The 24,511-nt window shown below is 40.0% G+C and overlaps 1 protein-coding gene across 7 annotated transcripts in view; it reads right to left on the bottom strand.

Moving 5' to 3' along the window:
* Positions 1-24,511, bottom strand: part of HDAC8 (histone deacetylase 8) — a 410,969-nt gene that overhangs the window by 273,972 nt on the left and 112,486 nt on the right. The window lies entirely within an intron of this gene.

Here is a 24,511-nt window from a genome sequence, read left to right as displayed (position 1 = left end):
ACCTTCCAAACCTAAGCAGCCATTTTTCTCCGGAAGAGTCAGCCCCTCCCAGCCACCTCAGGGCAGCTAGTGCAGCCACACCCAGCCTCGAGCTTTGCTGAGGAAATAAAGTCTCTGAATAGCTCCAAGGAACCTTCGGGGACTGAGTTGAGGGGATGTTCGTCAGGAAACCAATACAGCAACACCCCCACCTAAAGCCCTTGTCAGACGCAGACACTTGAATGATTAAGACTGACAATAGGAAGACAGGAAAAGCAGGCAGATCGGTCCAGCCTGCTTGCAACCAATGCTGTGGAGACAAACACAGAGGAGTGGTGGATCACTTAGAACTTCAACATGGTGCTGAATACATAACAGGAAACTGAGAAGTGGCAGACAGAACAGTAGAGAGGGATGGTAAACCAGCCCCCATAGGGCATTAAAACTCAGCTGAAGAGAACAACACTTTACTTTTTTATTTTTTATCCTCTATTTAAAATTTTATTTGTTTTTGTGTTCTTTTTTATCTTTTATTATTGTATCTTTTTTCATTCTATTTTTAGTATTTATCATTATTTTATCTTATTTTATCTTTTTTCCCACCCTTTACCTCCCCAATTCTCCCTTTTTCGTCTGTTTCTCTTCTCCTGTCCACACTTTAGTTTTTCTCTCTCTTTTTACACCTTATTAAAAATTGATGTTATCTACTTTATTGATGTGTTATTACTGTAGTCTGTTGGCTTACTCATATATTTAATTGCCTCTCCCCTGCTCCAAGTTCATGCACCCTTCTCTATTCTTTCTTCACTAGCCATTTTTTGTGCTTTTGTTTTTCCTCTCTGCTCTTGCTCTCTTCTTCTAATCATTTAACCCTTTGCGGTCGTATTAATTTTGGACATGGCTGTCGTACTGGTCGGAATTAATTTCCATTGAAAGAGCAGTGATACATAACATGCAAGATTATGAAGGACAAACAAGATTTATTAATTCTTTTTTGGAACTACATCACTACTAGTAGAATCACTACAAACGTTATCACTTTCTACGTCAGAGTCAGTATTCAAGGTGCCAAAATAAAACTCTTCATCGTTACTTTCAGATTCGCAGGACACTTCTTTCGGTAACTTTCTTTTTGCCATTTTGGAGTATTATTTCGAAATATCTTAACAAGCGAGAATGCCTAATTACAGTTAAACGTAATTTGTAAAGCTTTATTTGAAATTCTGCGAAGTATCTCCGAAGCTTGTCGATTTCTTCACTCTCAAAAGGCGACTGACTCACCACGGTGTTTTGCATGGCAAGTGTGGAATGACCGCGTTTGTTTATATTGAGTTTCGATATCTCCGATTTGTCGGGGCAATGTTTTGGTTCGTGACAAGGTCGCTTAGACACTTAAGAGCTTTCAGAGAAATTATGAACTTATACATGAATGAACAGAGTTAAGATTCGTACGGTTCCTTGCTGTGGTGGCTGAGGGCAGACATACGACCGGAACGGTAAAAAAGCTTTGGTGGCTGAGAGTAGACAAACGACCGCAAAGGGTTAATTAGTTTCACTGACTAAACTCAAGCCTACCTACACTCTCCTCTATTCTCCTTTTCCAAAAATAGATGAATAAATAGATAAATTAAAAAACATTTTTATTTGTTGATTATTTTGGGGTTTTTTCCTCTTATCCACTCATCCTCTTTCAACCTCCTCTATATTGAACAGTGGTCCTTCCCCTATTCATTCAATTCCTTAACCTTACTTTCTGTATATAAAATCTGTCTCTATAGATTCTGTCCTCTTTTTTAGGGTGTTTGTTGTTTGCATTTTTTGGTTTACCAGGTGTACCAGTTACTAATGCGGATTTTGTAATCAAAGAAAACACAATAATTTCAAGAGAAACATCAAAAGTTCTTTATTCAAAGTAATGTCCATCGCTAGCTACATATTTCCCCATTTTTAGGTAATTTGTGGATACCTCCCAATAGAACTTTTCTTGTTTTGAGGCAAACCATTCAGAGACCCAATTTTCCACTTCTTTGTACGCTTTGAAGTGCTTCTCAGAAAGTGCGTGTGCCATTGATCGGAACAAGTGGTACAAGGTCTGGTGAATACTTCCCAGGCAAGATCTTTTAACGTGTCTTTAACTGGTTTTGAAGTGTGTGATGGTGCGTCATCATGGAGCAAAATTACTTTGCCGTGTCTTCTGGCACATTCTGGTCGTTTCATGATCAAAGCATGGTTCAAATTGATTATTTGTTGTCGGTAGCTATCAGTATTAACGGTTTCACCTGGTTTTAGAAGCTCATAATACACCACACCTTCCTGATCCCACCAAACACAGAGCATTGTCTTCTTTCCGAAGCAATTTGGCCTTGCAGTCGATATTGATGGTTGACCTGGATCAACCCATGATTTTGTGTATTTGGGATCCTCAAAATAAATCCACTTTTCATCACCAGTCACAATTCGATGCAAAAAAGACTCTTTCATGCCATTGAAGCAACATTTTACTGATGACTTTTCGGCTTTCCATTTGTCTTTTGTTCAGTTGATGTGGCACCCATTTTCCTTCCTTTAAAATCTTTCCCATTGCTTGTAAACTATAGGAAATTGTTTGCTGAGCAATGTTTAATCTTTCTGCAAGTTGTTTTTGAGTTTGACATGCATCTTCATCCAATAATGCTTGTAATTGTTGGTCTTCAAACTTTTTCATTTGACCTTTTTCAGTTGTCTTTCACATCAAAATCATCACTTTTAAGGCATTTAAACCAGCATTCACAAGTATCTTGAGATGGAGCATGTTCACCATAAGCTTCCCAAAGTATACGATAACTTTTTCTTCAAAATAAAGTAATAAAACTTCCTGCAAATGCTCTTTTTTTAGCATGAAATTCGAGATTTTAAGCATAAAAATATCTATGATGTTAACACCTTCAGCAAATTTGACATATGAAGTTTTGAAGCTTGCTGTCAGTACAACAAAATAGCATATGTATCAAATCACATATATATCAACTTATGTGTAACTTCATCTATTGAAAAAAATCATTATTAACCAGTACACCTGTTATTTGTTTGTTTTATGGTGTTCTCTCTCTCTCTCTTTCTCTCTCTCTCTCTCTCTCTCTCTCTCTCTCTATATATATATATATATATATATATATATATATATATATATATATATATATACACACACACACACACACACACACACACACATATATGTATATATATCTTCTTTTTTCTTATTTTTCTTTTCTCTCTTGCCTTTTTTCCTTTTCCCAATATCATTTTTTGCTTTCTTTTCTCCATCCTAATTCTGCTTTCTCTGGTGGTCACTTTTGTTGGGGTTATCAGTGTCATGAGTAGATTTGTGTTTTGTTGCCTTTGTGTTGTGTCTTGTCAAGTTGTATCTTATACTTGTGGTAGAGAATGAGCCACATAACTAGAAACCCTGAGAGGAGACTCCATCCACGAACAGGACACTAACACTCAAGACCCAACTATATTAAAAGAACCCAAATACCCCAAGTAGGACACATCCCTAGAATACCCAGCCCAGAAGACCTGAGAGATTGCACCACTGGGTCCCACAAACCATCTACTATATAAAACAAACTAAAAAAAATCTAGGTGACATAGAAATTTGATCTAACACATAGAAACAACCAATTTGGAACAGCAAAATGGGGAGACAAAGAAACAACCATCATACAAAAGAAAGGAAGGAATCACCAGAAAAGGACATAAACAAAATGGAGGCAAGCAATTTGTCAGAGAAAGAAGTCAGAGAAATGGTTATTAGGACACTAAAAAGGATTGAAGACAAATTCAACATGTGTAATAATCAATGGAAAATGAAGAAGAATCAAGAGGAAATGAAGAATGGCATGGCTGCAATAAAGAACATAATGCAAAGTATCAGCAGTAGACTAGAAGAAGCTGAGGGCCACATCAGCGAGTTAGAAGACAAGGTAGAAAACACCCAAGCAGAGCAGCAATTGGAAAAAAACACACATAAAAAACAGGAGGAGAGCCTAAGGAGACTTTGGGACAAGACAAAATTAAGCAACATCCACATAATAGAGGTGCTAGAGGAAGACAAAACTGAGCAAGGAACAGAAAACCTGTTTGAAGAAATAATAACAGAAAACTTCCATGATTCTGGGAAGAAAAATTCACACATGTCCAAGAAGCACACAGAGTCCCAAGCAAGATGAATTTCAAAAGGCCGAGACCAAGACACATCATAATTAAATTGGCAAACATCAATGACAAAGTAAGAATCTAAAAGGCTACCAGAGAGAGACAGAAATTACCGACAAGGGATCTCCCATTAGACTATCAATTGATTTATCAAGAGGAACACATCAGGCCAGAAGGGAATGGAATGGCATAAACAGAGTGATGCAAAGCAAGGGACTGAATCCAATAATACTATATCAAGCAAGGCTATCATTCAAAATTGAAGGTGAAATCAGGAACTTCACAGACAAAAAAAAAAAGGTTAAGGGAGTTTATTACCACCAAGGCAGCAATGCAAGAAATGCTAAAGGTACTGTTGTAAACAGAAAAAAGAGAAAGGGAAGGAGGAATACAGGCATAAAGAATAAAAATGGCAACAAACCAGTACCTATCTATCTATCTATATAAAAGCCTATTATGCTAATTGTCCCTCTGACCATTGGACTGTTCGGCCAGTCGCTATGATGCACACTGACCACCAGGGGGCAGACACTCCAACCAGTAGGTTAGCTTGCTGCTGGGGTCCGGCCAATCGGGACTGGGTGAGAAGGGTCGGACACACCCTGGAACCCTCCCACAGTCCCTCCCTGGCCTCAATTGGGCCCCAGCAGGACTGGGCGAGATGGGCCAGACACGTCCTGGAGCCCTCCCGCGGTCCGTTCCCAGCCCTGATCGTGCACCAGTGGGGTCCCTCAGCCAGGCTTGTGCCCTCTTGCAATCTGAGACTGCTCAGGGGATGTCGGAGAGCCGGTTTTGGCCCAAACCCCACAAGCCAGGACAAGGGACCCCACTGGTGCATAAATCCGTGCACCCGGCCTCTAGTCAAATAATAACCTTAAAAGTAAATGGAAGCTAATTATATGAGATGCAAATCAAAACAACAATGCTGTATCATCTCACACCTGTCAGAATGGCTATCATCAACAAATTAACAAACAGCAAGTGTTGGAGAGGATGTGGAGAAAAAGGGACCCTTTTGCACTGCTTGTGGGAATGCAGACTGGTACAGCCACTGTGAAGAACAGTATGGAGTTTCCTCAAAAAACTAAAAATTGAACTCCCATTTGACCTAGTGATCCCACTTCTAGGAATATATCCCAAGAAACCAGAAACACCAATTACAAAGGATATATGCACCCCTATGTTCATAGCAGCACAATTCACCATAGCTAAGATTTGGAAACAGCCTAAGTGCCCATCAGCAGATGAGTGGATTAAAAAACTGTGGTACATATACACAATGGAATACTACGCTGTGGTAAAAAAAGAAGGAATTCTTGTCATTTGCAACAGCATGGATGGAACTGGAGAGCATTATACTAAGTGAAATAAGCCAGTCAGAGAAAGATAAATACCACATGATCTCACTCATTTGTAGAATATAGTGAACAACATAAACTGATGAACAAAAACATATCCAGAGACAGAGAAGCATTGACCAGACCACAAACCTGAGAGGGAAGGCAGGGAAGGGTTGGGGGAAGGGGGAGAGATCAACCACAGGACTTGTATGTATGCATATAAGCCCAACCAATGGACACAGACAACAGGGGGATGACAGCATGAGTGGGGGGTTGTTATGAGGGGATGAGGTCACATATGTAATACCTTAATCAATAAAGAAATTAAAGATTAAAAAAATTAAATGGATTAAATGCTCCAATCAAAACACATAGGGTAGCTGAATGGATAAGAAAACATGACCCATGTACTGTATATGTGCTCTACAAGAGACCTACGTCAGAACAAAAGACTCACATAGACTGATAGTGAAGGGATGGAAAATAATTGTTCAGGCAAATCGAAATGAAAAGAAAAAGCTGGGGTAGCAATACTTATATATGACAAAATAGACCTCAAAGTGAAGGCCAAAACAAGAGATAAGAAGGGCCACTTCCTAATATTAAAGGGAGCAATTCAACAAGAGGATATAACTCCAGCAAACATATATACACCAAAGACAGGAGCACCAAATACATGAAAAAACTTCTGGAAGATATCAAGGGAGAGATCGACATCAATACAATCATAGTAGGGGACTTTAATACACCATTGACACCACAGGATAAATCCTGTAAACAAAAAATCAACAAAGAAACAGCATTCCTAAATGACTCACTAGATTAGATGGGATTAATTGACATTTTCAGAACATCTCACCCCAAAGCTACAGAATATACATTCTGCTCAAGTGCATATGGGACATTTTCAAAGACAGACCACATATTGGGACACAGGCAAAGTCTCTTCAAATTCGAGAAAATTGAAATCATATCAAGAATCTTCTAGTTCACAATGGCATAATATTTGAAATCAACTACAATAAAAACAATGAAAAAAATCAAACACTTAGAGGCTATATAGCCTGTTAATAAACAATGATTGGGTTACCAAAGAGATCAAAGAAGAAATAAAAAGCATCCTGGAAACAAATAACAATGAAACACAACCCAAAATCTATGAGAAACAGTGAGAGCAGTCCTGAGAGGGAAGTTCATAGCATTACAGGCTTACTTAATAAAACAAGAAAAAATGGTAATAAATTATCTAACCCTACAACTTAAATAATTATAAAGAGAGCAACAAAGTAAGCAGAAGGAAGGAAATAGTAAAGATCAGAGTTGAAGTAAGTGACATATAGAGACCAAAAAGAGAACACCAAAGATCAATAAAACCAAGAGCTGGTTTGTTGAAAGGATAAATAAGATTGATAAACCTCTAGCCAAGCTCACCAAGAAACAAAGAGAGAGGACCCAAATAAACAAAATCAGAAATGAAAGAGGTGAAGTACCAACCGACCCCACAGACAAAGGATTGTAAAACAATACTGCAGACAAGGAAAAACATAAAAGGTATTCAAATTGGAAAGGAGTATGTAAAACTGTCATTTTTTGTGGATGAGATGATAGTGTACATAGAAAACCCTAAAGACTCCATCAAAAAACTATTAGAGTTAATAAATGATTTTACCAATGTAGCAGAATGCAAAATTAATACCAAGAAATCGATGACATTTTTATACACCAATAATGACCTCTCAGAGAAAAAAAAAAGCAATCCCATTTACCATTGCAACAAAAATATTAAGATACTTAGAAATAAACTTAGCCAAGAAGGTAAAAGAACCATACTTGGAAAACTACAGAATATTGAAAAAAGAGATAGAAGATATAAAGAACTGGAAGAATATACCGTGTTCATGGATTGGTAGAATTAACACCATTAAAATGTCCACACTACCCAAAGCAATCAATAGATTCAATGCAAACCCTATTAAAACACCTACAGTATATTTCTCAGGTCTAGTACAAATATCCCAAAAATTTATATGGAACCAAAAAAAGACCTCGAATAGCCGCACCAATCTTGAGAAAGAACAAAGTTGGAGGCATCACAATACCAGATATCAAGTTATACTACAAAGCTACTGTAATCAAAATAGCCTGGTATTGGCACAAGAACAGGCATATAGAAAATGGAACATAACAGAGAACCCAAAGATTGAACCAAGCCATTATGCTTAATTAATATTTGACAAAAGAGGCAAGAGCATACAATGGAGTCAAGACAGTCTCTTCAATAAATGGTGTTGGGATAATTGAAAAGGTAAATATAAAGAAATGAAACTAGACCACCAACTTACACCATACACAAGAATAAACTCTAAATGAAAAAAAAAAAGAAAGAAAAAAGAATAAACTCTAAATGGATAAAAAAAAAAACCCAAAAAACAAAATCTGAAATGTAAGTCATGAAACCATAAAAATCCTAGAGGAAAATGTAGGCAGCAAAATATTAGGACATCTCACGTAGCAGAATTTTCACTGATACTTCCCATAGAGCAAGAGAAACAAAGGGAAAAAAATAAATGGGACTGAATCAGAATAAAAGGCTTCTGCATAGGAAAAGAAATCAGCATCAAAATATAGATAGTTGTTGTGTTTCTTTGTTTTTTGTTTTCATCCAATATGCCCTTGAAAGGGCTTGTAATAAAATACAAGTGCTAGTGTTTCATCTTCAATAAAGACTGTCACAGAGCCCCATGGAAAATAATTATGCCAAGTACTGTTGCTTTTAGGCTTCTGATGATATGGTTTAAACAAGTTTGAGATGATACCAGTGAACTGAGTCAGGATTTCAAGTATTCTAGCAGAGAAGTAGATGAGTTCATGAGACTGTAAACACCAGGGTGAGTGGAACAAGAAATAATTACATAGACCTGCATGAACTGATGAGGGATGAGTGTGGTTTTTTCTCTTCATTGAATTTCTTGGGGTGACACTGGTTAATAGAATTATACAGGTTTCAGGTGCACAATTCTACAACCATCAGCACCACCCCAAATCAAGTCTCTGCCCATCATCAATTATCCCCCCTATACCCTACTTTACCACTCCTCCTACCTTTCCCCAGCAGTCATCACACCGTTTTCCATTTCCATGATGTTTCTTTCTATTTTTTTTCTTTTTTGCTCAATCCCTCCTCCCCCCAGCCCTCCCCAGCTGTCAGCTAGCTCTCATCTATGAGTTTGTCTATACTTTGCTTGTTAGTTCATTTTGTTCATTAGATTTCACATGAGTGAAATCATATGGTACTTGTCTTTTTCTAAGTGGCTTAGCATACAAAGATAATTATATTACTATAAAAATAAGAATACTCAAGTAAATGACCAAGGGACAAATTTGCACAAATTGACTTTGTGGTGGTCCTTTGTCCTCTATAAACTAATTTAGCTACTGCACTAGCACCTTTGGATGCAGAATTTATACAAGATTACGTGTGAAAAAAGATTAGGTCAAAAGGCCCTACTTGTTAATAGAAGCAAATCCATTAACTGTGTGACAAAACAAAAAATGTTATCCAGGATATAAAATAAATGTGACAGCACCATAATACTATATAGTTCTCACTCTCTCCACACCATTTGGCATGATAAGCAGTCACAAATTAAGACAAATGAAGACTTGGGAAAGTAAAAATAAGATAATATTTGCCTGAAAATGAATCAAGAAAACTGACTATGAATTCATTATAGTGAAAAGTGCCAGAAAGCCACCTTTAGAATCCACAATCCATATTTCCCTTTAGATAATTATGTAATACAAGGTAAAGAAATAGGAAAAGTGTAAAGCAGTTCTATTTACCACCAAGAATCGTAGATAGTTTATAAACAGAACCTAACTTTTGCACTACAGAAGAGTCTATGTGGTGAGTGGGCCCCTGACAATTGCTGTAAGGTTAATTTAGCTAAGGAATAAACTGAATGGTGAGCTAAATTCACTTGTTTCTTTCAGACATATAAGGTCTCATTTTTCTGGATCTAAGCTTCTTTAGCACATTTTTTTCTCAGATAACATAGGTAGAATTTTCCTGCTCTAAAATATGGTTTTATTTCGTAAAGTATAGATTAGCAAATAAAAATCTTTACTTGGCTAGTGAATTTTTCTTTTATATATTCTGTTTTTAGGGAAAGAGGTAAATGAGAAGAAACCAAACAAATATCCAAACACCAATTCCAGCGTGTACCCCAGGTTTAGGCAATGTCTACTACCTCCAATGATCTGATCCGATTAGAATGTAGTGTGCAAAAACACTGTGTAATTCTAAACAGCAGCATATTCAACAGTTCAAGGCTGCTGTGCTTACTAAGACAGAAATGTATAGATACATTTTTGAAGAGGTTAGGGAATAGATATAAAACAACAACAAAAGTCTGTCTTGTGTAACTGTCCTTTAAAGCAGAAAAGTCAATTAACCAGGCTATTCCATCCCTGAGCATTCTGGTAAATAAAAAAATACCACTTTTTACTTTAAACTCTCATTTAATGAACTTAAAAAAAACCTTAATGGTTTAAACAGCAATACTGGATTGAGGAATTATATGTACTCTCCTTCCCTCACAAGAAAAATAACATTTTAGATTTAATTGATGAAAATCATACCAGCTCAACCTTTCTAGTTAAATAGAAAACACACACACACACACACACACACACACACAAGCACTGGCAAAGCAGGCTGTCTTGGACTTAATATATGTATGTATTTGTATTTCTGTACCTGGTCCTGGCACACAAGATAGATGTCTCAAGAGCCAAAAACTTTATGTGCTTTACATCCCCAACCTACATATTTGACCAGAGTAAATTGGCTGCAGTTTATATTAGGTGTGGATAGGAGGAAAGGCCATTGTGTTCAGTGAACTGATCACAATTTCTACCAAATCAGGGAAGAGAGAGAGAGAGAGAGAGAGAGAGAGAGAGAGAGAGAGAGAGAGAGAGAGAGAGAGAGAACGAACACTTGCTTTTAAAGTGCAGGAAATACTTTCAGACTTTCTGGCCTCTGTTGATGCAAATTTAGTGTAATTTTGGATACACAAACAAAAACATATGGATGTTCCTCAGACATCCTTTTTTTGCCATAGGATTAAGCCCCTCTACAAAATCTGATCACATATTACTGAAGTTTTCCAATACTTACATTAAAAACACCTGGGATGTTGTCATGTTATATCTACATTAATTTATAATATCAGAAAGAATATAACATTTTGAACATTCCTTTTACACCTTATTTGCAAACTAATGACTAGCTGAGTCCTGAAATATTAACAATTATAATAAGCATATATTCTACTCAATATCTTTCACCTGTGGATTGTGATGTCTTAGCACAGTAGTCGGCAAACTCATTAGTCAACAGAGCCAAATACCAACGTAGAACGATTGAAATTTCTTTTGAGAGCCAAATTTTTTAAACTTAAACTATATAGGTAGGTACATTGTTATTAACTTAATTAGGGTACACCTAAGGCTTAGGAAGAGCCACACTCAAGGGGCATATGGCTCGTGAGCCGTAGTTTGCCGACCACGGTCTTAACAAATGGTAATTATCTCTATTATACAGAGAACTTTAGTGATTTACCTCTTATATTTATAAGAAGGTGTCATGCTTAAGGCAGAAAGTAAAGGGGCCTTGCTGGCACACATATGTGTGCTTGAACAAAGTTTGGAATATTTTTGGTCACCACTAGAGAATGAGCTCTGAAATAAAACATTATTACCAGTCCCCAATAGTACTGTGGCCCTCCTCTGATGCCTCAGTCCCAGGAAGTCTGCCTAAGAGGGGACTCTGTATGTAATCAACCTATAGATAGGTGTGAGGACTCCTTCTGTGCTCTTTCTCTGTCCTAGGTGTTGTGGGCAACACAAGGTGTCCTGGATTCTCCCCTTAAGGAGCTTACAGTTGAGTTGAATTGAGCTATAAGAAGAGTAATACACAATTTTAAAAATACATAATATGTGCATGAGTAAGTATAAAATTATATGGTGCATATGATGCCTGCCTCAACTTCCAACCACCTAGCCCTAACCTGAAAGATTTCTTTTAAGGCTCAGAGAACGTATAATCTCATTTACTCTCATTAAACCCATGAGAAGTAGGGGAAGGAATGACTGTTCCCCTTTTACAGTTGAGAAACAAAAATGATGTACATCCAGGGTACTTAAGGAATTGTCTACATACTGCACAGCCTCTAGTAGCCCTGTGTTCCTCACATTGTCCCCTCCTATGTAGCACATTTTACACTGTAACTTTCTAAAGCACAATTCTGACAATATCACTACCCTGCTTAAAAATGCCTCTATGAGATCCCAAGCCTACAGGAAAAGAGATCTTTTCTTTAACATATAGTTTGCAAGGTCCTTCATAATTTTCTCCCTCCCTATTTGCTTAGGCCTCTTATCTTACCATTCCCCTCAAGTACCCACATTTAACCTCATCAAACTTTTTTTTTTCTTCCAGCAACTTCATTTAGGGTTCAATACTAACAGCCAAGAAATTTTAAGAACAAACACCTTTAATTCCAGTGTCTGGTAGTATGTATTGTTTTAGGAATCTATAGAAAAGCATGCACACACATACATACCTACAGGGTTGCTATCCGAGTGTGCGCATGGTGTGGAAACACACATTTTCCCAACGTCAGGCCTCTGGAGCTAGGCATCTGTTGCTGTCCGACCTCGTCCCCTTTCCCTCCCCAAAGCTGGACTTCCTGCGATCTAACGTGGCCATCCTGCTTTCCCCACCTCCCACAGATTTGGGACTCGCCACCCAGGCCAGGCATTCTGATACTGTGCCCACCTCATCAAACTTTTATCCCTATTCCAAACAACATATTCTTCAACTCTCTGGGGTTTGCACCTATGTAGTCTTAGATATAGAATAATTTCTATTTCCTCTGTCTGACAACTTCTTAGCCATCCTTTAGGACATACATCATTTTTGTTTAGGATCTAGCTGTGAAGACACCCCTGAAGTTCCACTTTCCTTCACCAGGCAGAAAAAGTTGATTCCTTTTTGGAGCTTCAGCAGTTTATACAAATCTCTACCATGGCACTTAATCAAACTGGCTTGCAATGATTACTTCATGTACCTGACACTTTCAATAGACTATAAATTCTTTGAGAGCAAGGACTATATCTTTTTTTTATTGCTTAAAGTATTACAAAGGGTATTACATATGTGTCCATTTTTCCCCCCCGCCCTAGACAGTCCCCTAGCCTCCCCTATCCCCCAGTGTCTTATGTCCATTGGTTATGATTATATGCATGCATACAAGTCCTTTAGTTGATCTCTTACCCCCCTACCTCCTGCCCCCCAACCCTCCCCGGCCTTCCCGCTGCAGTTTGACAATCTGTTTGAGGCAGCTCTGCCTCTGTATCTATTATTGTTCAAAAGTTTATAATGGTCTCTATTATCCATGAATGAGTGAGATCATGTGGTATTTTTCCTTCATTGACTGGCTTATTTCACTTAGCATAATGCTCTCCAGTTCCATCCATGACGTTGCAAATGGTAAGAGTTCCTTCCTTTTTACAGCAGCATAGTATTCCATCGTGTAGATGTACCACAGTTTTCTAATCCATTCATCTACTGATGGGCACTTAGGCTGTTTCCAGATCTTAGCTATGGTGAATTGTGCTGCTATGAACATAGGGGTGCATATATCCTTTCTGATTGGTGTTTCTGGTTTCTTGGGATATATTCCTAGAAGTGGGATCACAGGGTCAAATGGGAGTTCCATTTTCATTTTTTTAAGGAAACTCCATACTGTCTTCCATAGTGGCTGCACCAGTCTGCATTCCAACCAGCAGTGCACGAGTGTTCCTTTTTCTCCACATCCTCTCCAGCACTTGTCGTTTGTTGATTTATTGATGATAGCCAGTCTGACAGGTGTGAGATGGTACCTCATTGTTGTTTTGATTTGCATCTCTCGGATGATTAGTGACTTTGAGCATGTTTTCATATGTCTCTTGGCTTTCTGAATGACCTCTTTTGAAAGGTGTCTATTTAGGTCCTTTGCCCAGTTTTTGATTGGATTGTTTATCTTCCTTTTGTTAAGTTGTATGAGTTCCCTATAAATTTTGGAGATTAGGCCCTTATCAGATATGACATTGGCAATTATGTTTTCCCACACAGTGGGTTTTCTCGTTGTTTTGTTGATGGTTTCTTTTGCTGTGCAGAAGCTTTTTATTTTGATGTAGGCAAGGACTGTATCTTAATTACCTTTATACCTTCAATACCTAGCAAAGTACTTGGTACTGATCAGCTCTGAAAAAATTATTTTATTTTTTAATTCTTTATTGTTGAAAGTATTACCTATGTCTCCCTTCTCCCCCATCCCCATTTACCTCTCCCAATCTGCCATGCCCCACCAACCCAGGACTTCACCCCCTATTGTCTGTGTCCATTGGTTATGCTTATATGCATACAAGTTCTTTAGTTGATCACATCCCACCCACCCATCCTCTCCAGCCTTCCCTCTAAGGTTTAAAGGTCTGTTCAATGCTTCTAAGTCTCTGGATGTCTTTTATCAGTTTATGTTGTTCATTAGGTTACAAAAGTGACATTATATGATACGTATCTTTCTCTGACTGGCTTATTTCACTTAGCATAATGCTCTCCAGGTCCATCCATGCTGTTACAAATGGTAAGAGTCCTTTCTTTTATATAGCGGCGTAGTATTCCATTGTGTAGATGTACCACAATTTTTAAATCCACTCATCTGCTGATGGACACTTAGGATGTTTTCAAATCTTAGCTATTGTAAATTATGCTGCTATGAACATATGGGTGCATATATCCTTTCTGATTGGTGTTTCAGAATTCTTGGCTTAAAAGCCTAGAAGTGGGATCACTGGGTCAAATGGGAGTTCCATTTTTAGTTTTTTGAGGAAACTCTATACTGTTCTCCACAGTGGCAGCACCCGTCTGCATTCCCACCAACAGTGCACGAGGGTTCCTTTTTCTCCACATCCTCGCCAGCACTTGTCATTTGTTGATTTGGTGATAATAGCCATTCTGACAGCTATGAGGTGGTACCTCATTGCAATTTTGATTTGCATCTCTCGGATAATTAGTTACTTTGGGCATGTTTCCATATGCCTCTTGACCTACTGTATGTGCACTTTCAAGGAGAAGAAGTGTCTATTTGTTGACCATTTTTGATTGGACTGTCTTCCTTTTGTTAAGTTGTATGAGTTCCCTGTAAATTTTGGAGATTAAACCCTTATCTGATGTAACATTGGCAAATATGTTCTTCCATGGAGTGGCCTTTCTTGTTACTTTATTATTTCTTTTGCTGTGCGGGAGCTTTGTATTTTGATGTAATCCCATTTGTTTATTTTCTCCTTAGTTTCCATTGTCCTAGGAGATGTATCCGTAAACATATGGACACAAGATATGTCTGATATTTTTCTCCCTATGGATTCTTCTAAGATTTTTATACTTTTCTGTCTTACATTTAAGTCTTTTATCCACTTTGAGTTTATTTTGTGTATGGTGTAAGTTGGTGGACTAGTTTCATTTTTTTTTTTGCATGTATCTGTCCAATTTCTCCAAAACCATTTATTGAAGAGACTGTCTTGACTCCATTGTATGTTCTTGCCTCCTTTGTCAAATATTAATTGAGGAGAGACAAAATGGCAGTGGAATAGGCAGATGTGTCCTGAGCCTTATCCCGTGGCAGATAGAAGGAGCAACTAAATAGAATAACATCCACCCCAAATTCGTGAAGTAGACACAGCTGGTGAGTCAATTCACAGCCGGGAAGGGCAGAGGACGTCTGGAGAACAGTAAAATCAGGGATCTGGGCTGGAGAGAATTGCAGGACCTCCAAGCCCAGAGGGTTAGAAGGAAGCAGCACAGCACCAAGGCCGCATTCCTTGGGACAGTTGTAACATCTGACTGTGGAAAGGAAGTCCACAGGGATGCTGGCGGAAGGGGATTCTGGATTTAAGCCTACAGCCACGAGAGGCTGAGCCCAGAGGGGCCAGCCTGAACTGCCCAAGGTGTGCCGTGCTGGGGGGAGAGGGGCTCGCAGTGGCACAGCTCTTTCCCCTCTTTTTGGTCTTTGCTTTTATTTACTGAACCCAGTTCATAGGACCTTTCAAATACAAACACTCACCCGTGGCTGAGGTGTAGGTAGAGGTGTGGAATTGAGGAGTCTGGGGAGAGGCTGGGGAGAGGAGAGTGTCAGAGAGAGGTGGCGGGGGGTCTGGCACTGATAAATACCTGACACTCCAGACTTAAGCAGCAGCCATTTTCTCCTGATGAAATAGCCCCTCCCTGCAGTCTCCAGGAAACCAATACAGCCACACCCAGATTACACCCTGAGTGTTACAAGGATACAAAAAAAATCTGAATAGTCCCTGAGAGCCCTCAGGGACTGGCCTGAAGACAAGCCTTTCAGTCCCAGAAAGCCATATGACAACCTCCCCAATGGTAGCCCTGTCAGAAACAGCTGCTTGAGAGATTAAGATTGACCGAAGGCAGACAGGTTAAGTGGGAAGATTTGTCCCACCAGCTGGCAGTCAAGGCTGTGGAGATAGACACAAACAGAGGAGGGGTGTACCAGTTGGAACTTTAACAATCTAACAGGAAACTGAGAAGTAGCAGACAGTACAGAAGAGTGGGATCTTAAACCAACCCCCATGGGGCATTAAAACTCAGTGGAAATGAACACTTCGCTGTTTCATTTTTATTGTTACTTTATTTTATTATTATTTTGTTCTTTCTCTTTATTTTCTGTTTTTCATTTGTTTCTTTATTTTTTATTGGTTTTCACATTATTTTGCATCATTCTATTTTTTAAAATTTTTTTAGTTTATCCTATTTTTTTAATTATTTTTTAATTTTTTCTTCTTTATCTTCTTATCCACTCATCCTCTTTCTAGTTCCTCTATACTGAACTGAGATCCTCCCCATATTCATCCAATTCCTTAACCTTACTTTCTGTATATAAGCTCAGCCTCTACAGATTCTGCCCCCACCCTCTTTGCTGGGTGTTTGGTGTTTGGTGTTTGCATTTTTTGGTTTATCAGTTTATTCTGTGGTGTTTTCTCCCCATATATATTTTTTCCTTTTTCTTCTTCTTTTCTCTTTTACCATTTTTTCTCTCTTCAATATCATTTGTGCTCTTTTTTCTCTCTCCTAATTCTCTTTTCTCTGGTGATCACTTATATTGGGGTTATCGGTGCCATGAGTACATTCATGTTTTGTTCCCTTTGTGTAGTGTCTTATCATGTTGCATTTTGTCCTGTTTGGTCAATGGGGTAGAGAGCAAGCCACATAACCATACACCTGGAGAGGAGACTCCACCCATGAACGGGTCAATAACACTCCAGACCCACCTACAGAGGCAGGAAGAAGGTGGCAGTGAGGGAGAGTGTGAGTGAATGAGGGAGCGAAAGGGGAATGTGTGGATGTGTGGGGTGTGTGTGTGTGAGATCCCGCAGGACTTTTGGGGGCAGGCTGACAAGGCTCACCTAACCAGGCAGCCTCTGCTACTGTTGCTAACAGTCCAAGGGCGTCTGGCTCTACCGCAGAGGCCACAAATTCTTGAAGGGGAGAGCTGCTGTGACTAGGAGCCCAGCCTCACCTCCACTCAGGGTGCCCTCAGACACCACTTGTGACTCTACAGCCACCCCTGCCAGGGACCTGCAGCCTCAGCTGCGGTCCCATGGTTACCAACACTCCAGCCACCCCAGGCATGGGCTCCTGTGAGTTCCAAAGCATGCTTCCCTCTGGTTGGCCCAAGGCTTTAGCCCAGAGCACTGCAACCATGGGAGCAGCAGCTGCACGAGCAGACAGCCCCTGTCTGAGGAGCAGCAGTGGTGCAAGCAGGCCATCCTTGGCCAAGGAGCAGCAGCCCCACAAGCAGCCGCCACCTTCTGAGGAGAAGACTCATGCAGACTGCCCCCATCCAAGGAGCAGCAGCCCTGTGCAGCTGGCCCCAATCTAAGAAGCAGCAGTTGCGTGAAAAGTCTGCCCCCATCCAAGAAGTAGCAGCTGCATGCAGCATGCTCCATCTTAGGAGCAGCAGCCACACACAGCCTGCCCCCATCCGAAGAGCAGCAGTCACATGAGCTGCCCACCCGTGTCCGAGGAGCAGCAGCCACATGAGCTGCACGCCCCCATCAGAGGAGCAGCAACTGTGCACAATCCACCCCTGTGTGAGGAGAAGCAGCCTCATGAACAGCCCGCCCCGGCTGAGGAGCAGCAGCCAATCGAGCAGCCCACCCCCACCAGCCAGAGGAGCCACCACTGCTGCAAGCAGCCACGTGAGCAGTGCCCACCAGAGGAGTTTCCACCAACTAAGGAGCAGCTGCTGACATGACCGCCCAAGGTGCAACCGCTGCCTGAGGAGCCGCTGACACCCAAGGAGCAGCCCCTGGATGATTCGACACCTACATCCTTTGGTGAGAACTAAAATGGGGAGAAAAAGAAATTGCCAAAGGAAAGAAAAGGACGAATCACCAGAAAAGGAGCTAAGTGAAATGGATGCATGCAATAAGTCAGCAAAACAATTCAGAATAAGGGCAAACAGTTCATAAACTGGATGGATAAAAAAAAAATCAACAACTTATATAAGAATCAAGAAGAAATAGTGATATAGCTGCAATACAAAACACTATGGAAAGTTTCAACAGTAGATTAGGAGAAGCAGAGGACCAAATTAGCGAATTAGAAGAAAGGGAAGCAAAACACACCCAAACTGAACTGCAATTGGAGAAAAAAATTAAAAGACAGGAGAGCCTAAGGGAGCTTTGGGACACCACAAAATGTAGCAACATACAAATAATAGGGGTGCAAGAATGACAGGAATAGGAACAAGGGTTAGAAAATCTATTTGAAAAAAATGTCAGAAAACTTCCCTGATGTGGGGAAGAAAAAAGTCACACAAGCACAGAGAGTCCCAAACAAGATGAACCTGAAAATACCCACACCAGGACACATCATAATTACGATGGCAAATGTTCAGGACAAAGAGAGAATCTTAAAAGTTACAAGAGAGCGACAGAACGTTATGTACAAGGGATCTCCCATTAGATTATCAAATGATTTCTCAACAGAAACACATCAGGCCAGAAAAGAATGGAAGGAAGTTTACAAAGTGATGCAAAGCAAGGGACTGAATCCAAGAATACTCTATACAGCAAGGCTATCATTTAAAATTAAAGGGAAAATAAGGAGCTTCACAGAAAAAAAATAAGCTAAAGGAGTTTATCACTACCAAGCCAGCAACACAAAAAATGCTAAAAGGACTAGTGTAAAAAGAAGAAATAAAAAGGGAAGAAGGAACACAGGCACAAAAAATAAAAATGGCTACAAACAAGTACCTATCAATAATAACTTTAAATGAAAACAGACTAAAAACACCAATCAAAAGACATCGAGTGGCTGAATGAATAAAAAAAAAACACAACCCATATATATGCTGTCTACAAGAGACCCACCTAAGAACAAGGGACTCACACAGACTGAAAGTGAAGGCATGAAAAAATATCTTTCAGGCAAATGGAAATGAAAAAAAAAAACTGGGTTAGCAATACTTATATAGAACAAAATAGACCTCAAAGTGAAGGCCATAACAAGAGATAAAAAAGGCCACTTCATAATACTAAAGGGATCTATACGTCAAGAGGATATAACTCTGGTAAACATTTATGCACCCAATGCAGGAGCACCCAAATATATATATATAAAAAAACTCCTGGAAGATATCAAGGGAGATATTGACAACAATACAATCATAGTAGGGCATTTTAATGCACCACTGGCATCACTGGATAAAACCTCTAGACAAAAAAAAAATCAGCAAACAAACAACAGTCCTAAATGACTCACTAGATCAGATTGACGTAACTGACATCTTCAGAACATTTCACCCCAAAGCCGCGGAATATACATTCTTCTCAAGTACACATGGGACATTTTCAAAGATAGACCACATATTGGGTCACAAGCAAAGTCTCTCCAAATTCAAGAAGACTGAAATCATATCAAACACCTTCTTGACCACAATAGCATTAATATTAAAAACTAGTGGCCTGGTGCACAAAATTTGTGCACATTAAAAGGGAATTAATTAGAGGAAATATTTTAATATTGCTATCTGCCCTTTCTATAATGGAAGTGTCAGAGATGAAAGAAAATTAGTAAAATGTACATGAAAATCTTGCTCCTGTCAGAGTCTGAGGTACGCAGCGGGACACAGAGTCAAATCCCTGCCCACCCACATGCACCTTGAAATCGCCCGAGACCCACACCCTGCAGGCCCCACCCCCACTGGGAGAGATCCAGACCCATACAGCCACACCCCTGTCAAGCCCCTCCGGGCAGGGGGTGCAGGCTCAGGTCCCCCGTCAAGCCCTGCCAGGTGGGGTGGCGCAGCCTCAGGGCCCCCGCCATGCCCCACCGGACAAAAGTGCAGCCTCAGGTCCCCTGGTGCACTTTCAGGTCCCTCGGCCCAATGCCAGGGGAGGCATGGCTTGAAGTCCCCCGGTCTGGCACCAGGGTGAAGGGCGTGGCCTGAGGTCTACCAGCCCAGCACCAGGGCAGGGGGTGCAGCCTTAGGTGCCCTGGCCTGGGTTGGGGGGTGCGGCCTGAGGTCCACCTTCAAGCCCTGCCAGGCAGAGGGCGCGGCCTGAGGTCCACCATCAAGCCCCGCCGGGTGGGGGGTGCAGCCTGAGGTCCCCCGTCCCCGCCTGGCACCATGCAGCCTCAATTCCCAGCTGATCACTCATTAAGGATCATTATGGTTCCGCCTCTGCTGTGGGCACAGCCATCTCATGGCGGCATGACAGAGTGAGGGTCAATTTGAATATTACCGCTTTATTATATATATACGATAAACTACAATATAAACAATCAGAACATTCAAACACTTGGAAGTTGAAGAGAATGCAATTAAACGATTGGGTTACCAAAGAGATCAAAGAAGAAATTACAAACATCCTGGAAACGAAGGACTATGCAAATTGTACAGGATGCCATAGCATCACAACTGCTCAGGAGGAGCCTGTGTGTGCAGGTGGGTGGGAGGGGACCGCGTGCAATGTAAAGCAAGCTACGAATGCCGCGGCTGCTTCAGCAGGCCCTGAGCAGAGACAGGGGGACCAGCCAGCACCACTGCAGCGGCTTGAGCAGGCCCAGAGAGGAGAAAGGGGGGGCCTGCCAGAAACCACGCGTGAGCATTTTTGCCTCTGAGTGTAAGCTACAGAGGAAATAATTTTTCTGACGGCTCATTGGCTAAGCTCCCAGTATGCCACTCACAATGTTCTTTGTAACTTGGATAATAAGATCCAAGAAGGTGATCTATGTTTTTTCCAACTCACTCCTGGAGGAAAAAAGGTCTGCTGCTGGAGGGGCTAAGAAATGTCATATCCTTCCCTAGCCGGTTTGGCTCAGTGGATAGAGCCTCGGCCTGTGGACCACAGGGTCCAGGTTCAATTTTGATCAAGGGCATGTAGCTAGGTTGCAGGCTCCTCCTCGGCCAGGGCCTAGGTCAGGGCTTGTGCAGGAGGCAAACAATTGAAGTGTTCCTCTCACATTGATGTATCTCTCTGTCTTTCCCTCTCTCTTCCATGCTCTCTAAAAATCAATGGGAAAATAAACTCAGGTGAGGATAAAAAAAAAAAGAAAAAAATGTCATATCCTATGAAAGAGATATCTTGAAAATGCCTAAAGAAAGCTGTCATTTTTAGGGGGGTGAAGGCACTGGAATTCGTGTTGATGAAAACAAATTGGCGGCTACGGAGGCCAGCAGTGGCAGCAGCAGCGGGGTGATGGGGGTGGTGCCTTCCCCTGATCACAGCCCAGTGGCCTCCCACATCCCCTGAGGGCTCCCAGGCTGTGAGAGGGGGCAGGCTGGGCTGAGGGACCCCCCTCCAGTGTACGAATTTCATGCATCAGGCCTCCAGTGAAAACATAACAATCCAAAATCTATGGGACACACTGAAAGCAGTCTTGAGAATGAAGTTTATAGCTCTCAAAAAAAAAAAAGAAAGAAAAAACAAGAAAAAATGGTAATAAATAATCTACCTCTACAAATTAAAGAATTAGAAAGAGAGCGACAAGAAAATCCCAGAGTGAGCACAAGAAAGGAGATAATAAAGATCAGAGCAGGAATAAATGACATAGAGACAAAAAAACATACAAAAGATCAATAAAACCAAGAGCTGTTTTTTTGAAAGGATAAACAGGATTGATGAACCTCTAGCCAGGCTTACCAAGAAGCAAAGAGAAAAGACCCAAGTAAACATTCTCAGAAATGAAATAGGCGAAATAACAACAGACCCCACAGAAATACAAAGGATTGTTAAAAAATACTATGAAGAACTCTATTCTAACAAACTAGTCAACCTGGAGGAAATGGACATATTCCTAGAAAATTACAACCTTCCAAAACACAATCGGGAAAATTCTAAAAATCTCAATAGGCTGATAACTATGGAGGAATTTGAAGCAGTCATCAAAAAGCTTGCAGCAAACAAAAGTCTGGAGCCAGACGGCTTCACAGGGGAGTTTTACCAAACATTCAAAGGAGACCTAAAACCTATCCTCCTCAGACTATTCCAAAAAAAATTCAAGAGGAAGGAACACTTTCAAGCTCATTCTATGAAGCCAGCATCACCCTAATACCAAAACCAAACAAAGACAACACAAAGAAAGAGAATTATAGGCCAATATCCGTCATGAACATAGATCCCAAAATCCTCAAAAAATTTTAGCAAATCGGATCCAGTATTACATCAGCAAGATCATACACCATGACCAAGTAGGGTTTCTCCCAGGAATGCAAGGATGGTACAATATCCGCAAATCAATTAATGTGATGCATCACATAAACAAATAGAGAGATAAAAATGACACAGTGACATCATTTGATGCAGAAAAGGAATTTGACAAAATCCAACACCTTTTCTTGATAAAAACCCTCAACAAAGTGGGAATAGAGGGATCATACCTCAACATAATAAAAGCCTTATAAGACAAACCTACAGCCAACATTATACTCAATGGGCAAAAACTAACACCATTTCACCTAAGAACAGGAAAAAGATAGGGATGCCCTCTTTCACCACTCCTGTTCAACATAATACCGGAAGTACTAGCCACAGAGATCAGACTAGAAGAAAAAATAAAAGGCATCCAAATTGGAAAAGAAGATGTAAAACTGTCCTTATTTGCAGATGACATGATACTGTACATAGATAACCCTAAAGACTCCATCAAAAACTTATTAGATTTAATAAGTGAATTCGGCAAGGTAGAAGGATACTAAATTAATGCTTAGAAATCTATGGCATTTTTATGCACCAGTTGTGAACTTACTGAAAGAGAGATTTAAAAAAACAATCCCATTTACCATCGCACCAAAAACAATTAAGGTACCTAGGAATAAACTTAGCTAAGGTAAAAGACCTGTACTTGGAAAACTACAGGACACTGAAAAAGAGATATGGGAAGACATAAACAGATGGAAGATCATACTGTGTTCATGGATTGGTAGATTCAACATCATTAAAATGTCCATACTACCCAAAGCAATCTATAGATTCAATGCTCTTCCCATTAAAATACCAATGGCAAAAAAAGAAAATAAAAATAAAATAAAATAAAATAAAATACCAATGGAATGTTGCACAGACCTAGAACAAACTCTCCAAAAATTCATCTGGAATAAAAAAAAGACCCCAAATAGCTGCAGCAATCCTGAGAAAGAAGAACACAGTAGGAGGGATCTCAATACCAGATACCAAACTGTATTAAAAAGCCACTGTTCTCAAAACTGCCTGGTACTGGCACAAGAACAGACATATAGAACAATGGAATAGAATAGAGAACCCAGAAATCAACCCAAACCACTGTACTCAATATTTGACAAAGGAGGCAAAACATACAATGGAGTCAAGATAGCCTTTTTAATATTAGTAAATGGTGTTGTGAAAATTGGACAGATACATGCAAAAAAAAATGGAACTAGACCACCAACTTACACCATTCAAAAAATAAAGTCAAAATGGATAAAGACTTTAAACATAAGACAGGAAACCATAAAAATCTTAGAGGAATCCACAGGCAGCAAAATCTCAGACATATGCCACACCAATATCTTCACTGATAGAGCTCCTAGGGCAGTGGTCGGCAAACTGCGGCTCACGAGCCACAGTTTGTTGACCACTGTCCTAGGGCAATGGAAACAAAAGAGAAAATAAACAAATGGGACTACATCAAAATAAAAAGTTTCCTTATAGCAAAAGAAACCATCAACAAAACAACAAGAAAGCCCACTGCATGGAATAACATATTTGCCAATGTTATCTCCTATAAGGGTTTAATCTCCAACATTTACAGGGAACTCATACAACTTAACAAAAAGGAAGATAAACAACCCAATCAAAAAATGGGCAATGGACATAAATAGCTACTTTGCAAAAGAGGACATAAGGATGGCCAAGAAACATATGAAAACATGCTCAAAGTCACTAATCATCTGAGAGATTCAAATCAAAATGACAATGAAATACCATGTCACACATGTCAGAATGGCTATCATCAACAAATCAACAAATGACAAGTGCTGGCGAAAATGCAGAGAAAAAGGAACACTCGTGCATTGCTGGTGGGAATGCAGACTGGGACAGCCAATGTGGAGAATAGTATAGAGTTTCCTCAAAAAACTAAAAATGGAACTCCCATTTGACCCAGTGATCCCACTTCTAGGCATATAAGCCAAGAATTCAGAAACACCAATCAGAAAGGATATATTCACCACTATGTTCATAGTAGCACAATTTATAATAGCTGAGATTTGGAAACAACCTAAGTGCCCATGAGCAGATGAGCGGATTAAAAAATTGTGGTACATCTACACAATGGAATACTATGCCGCTATAAAAAAGGAACTTTTTCCATTTGCAATACCATGGATGGAACTGGAGAGCATTAT

Source organism: Myotis daubentonii, chromosome X (genome assembly GCF_963259705.1).
Source record: "Myotis daubentonii chromosome X, mMyoDau2.1, whole genome shotgun sequence".
Taxonomy (NCBI): Eukaryota; Metazoa; Chordata; class Mammalia; order Chiroptera; family Vespertilionidae; genus Myotis; species Myotis daubentonii.
This window is presented reverse-complemented; position numbering and strand designations above follow the sequence as displayed.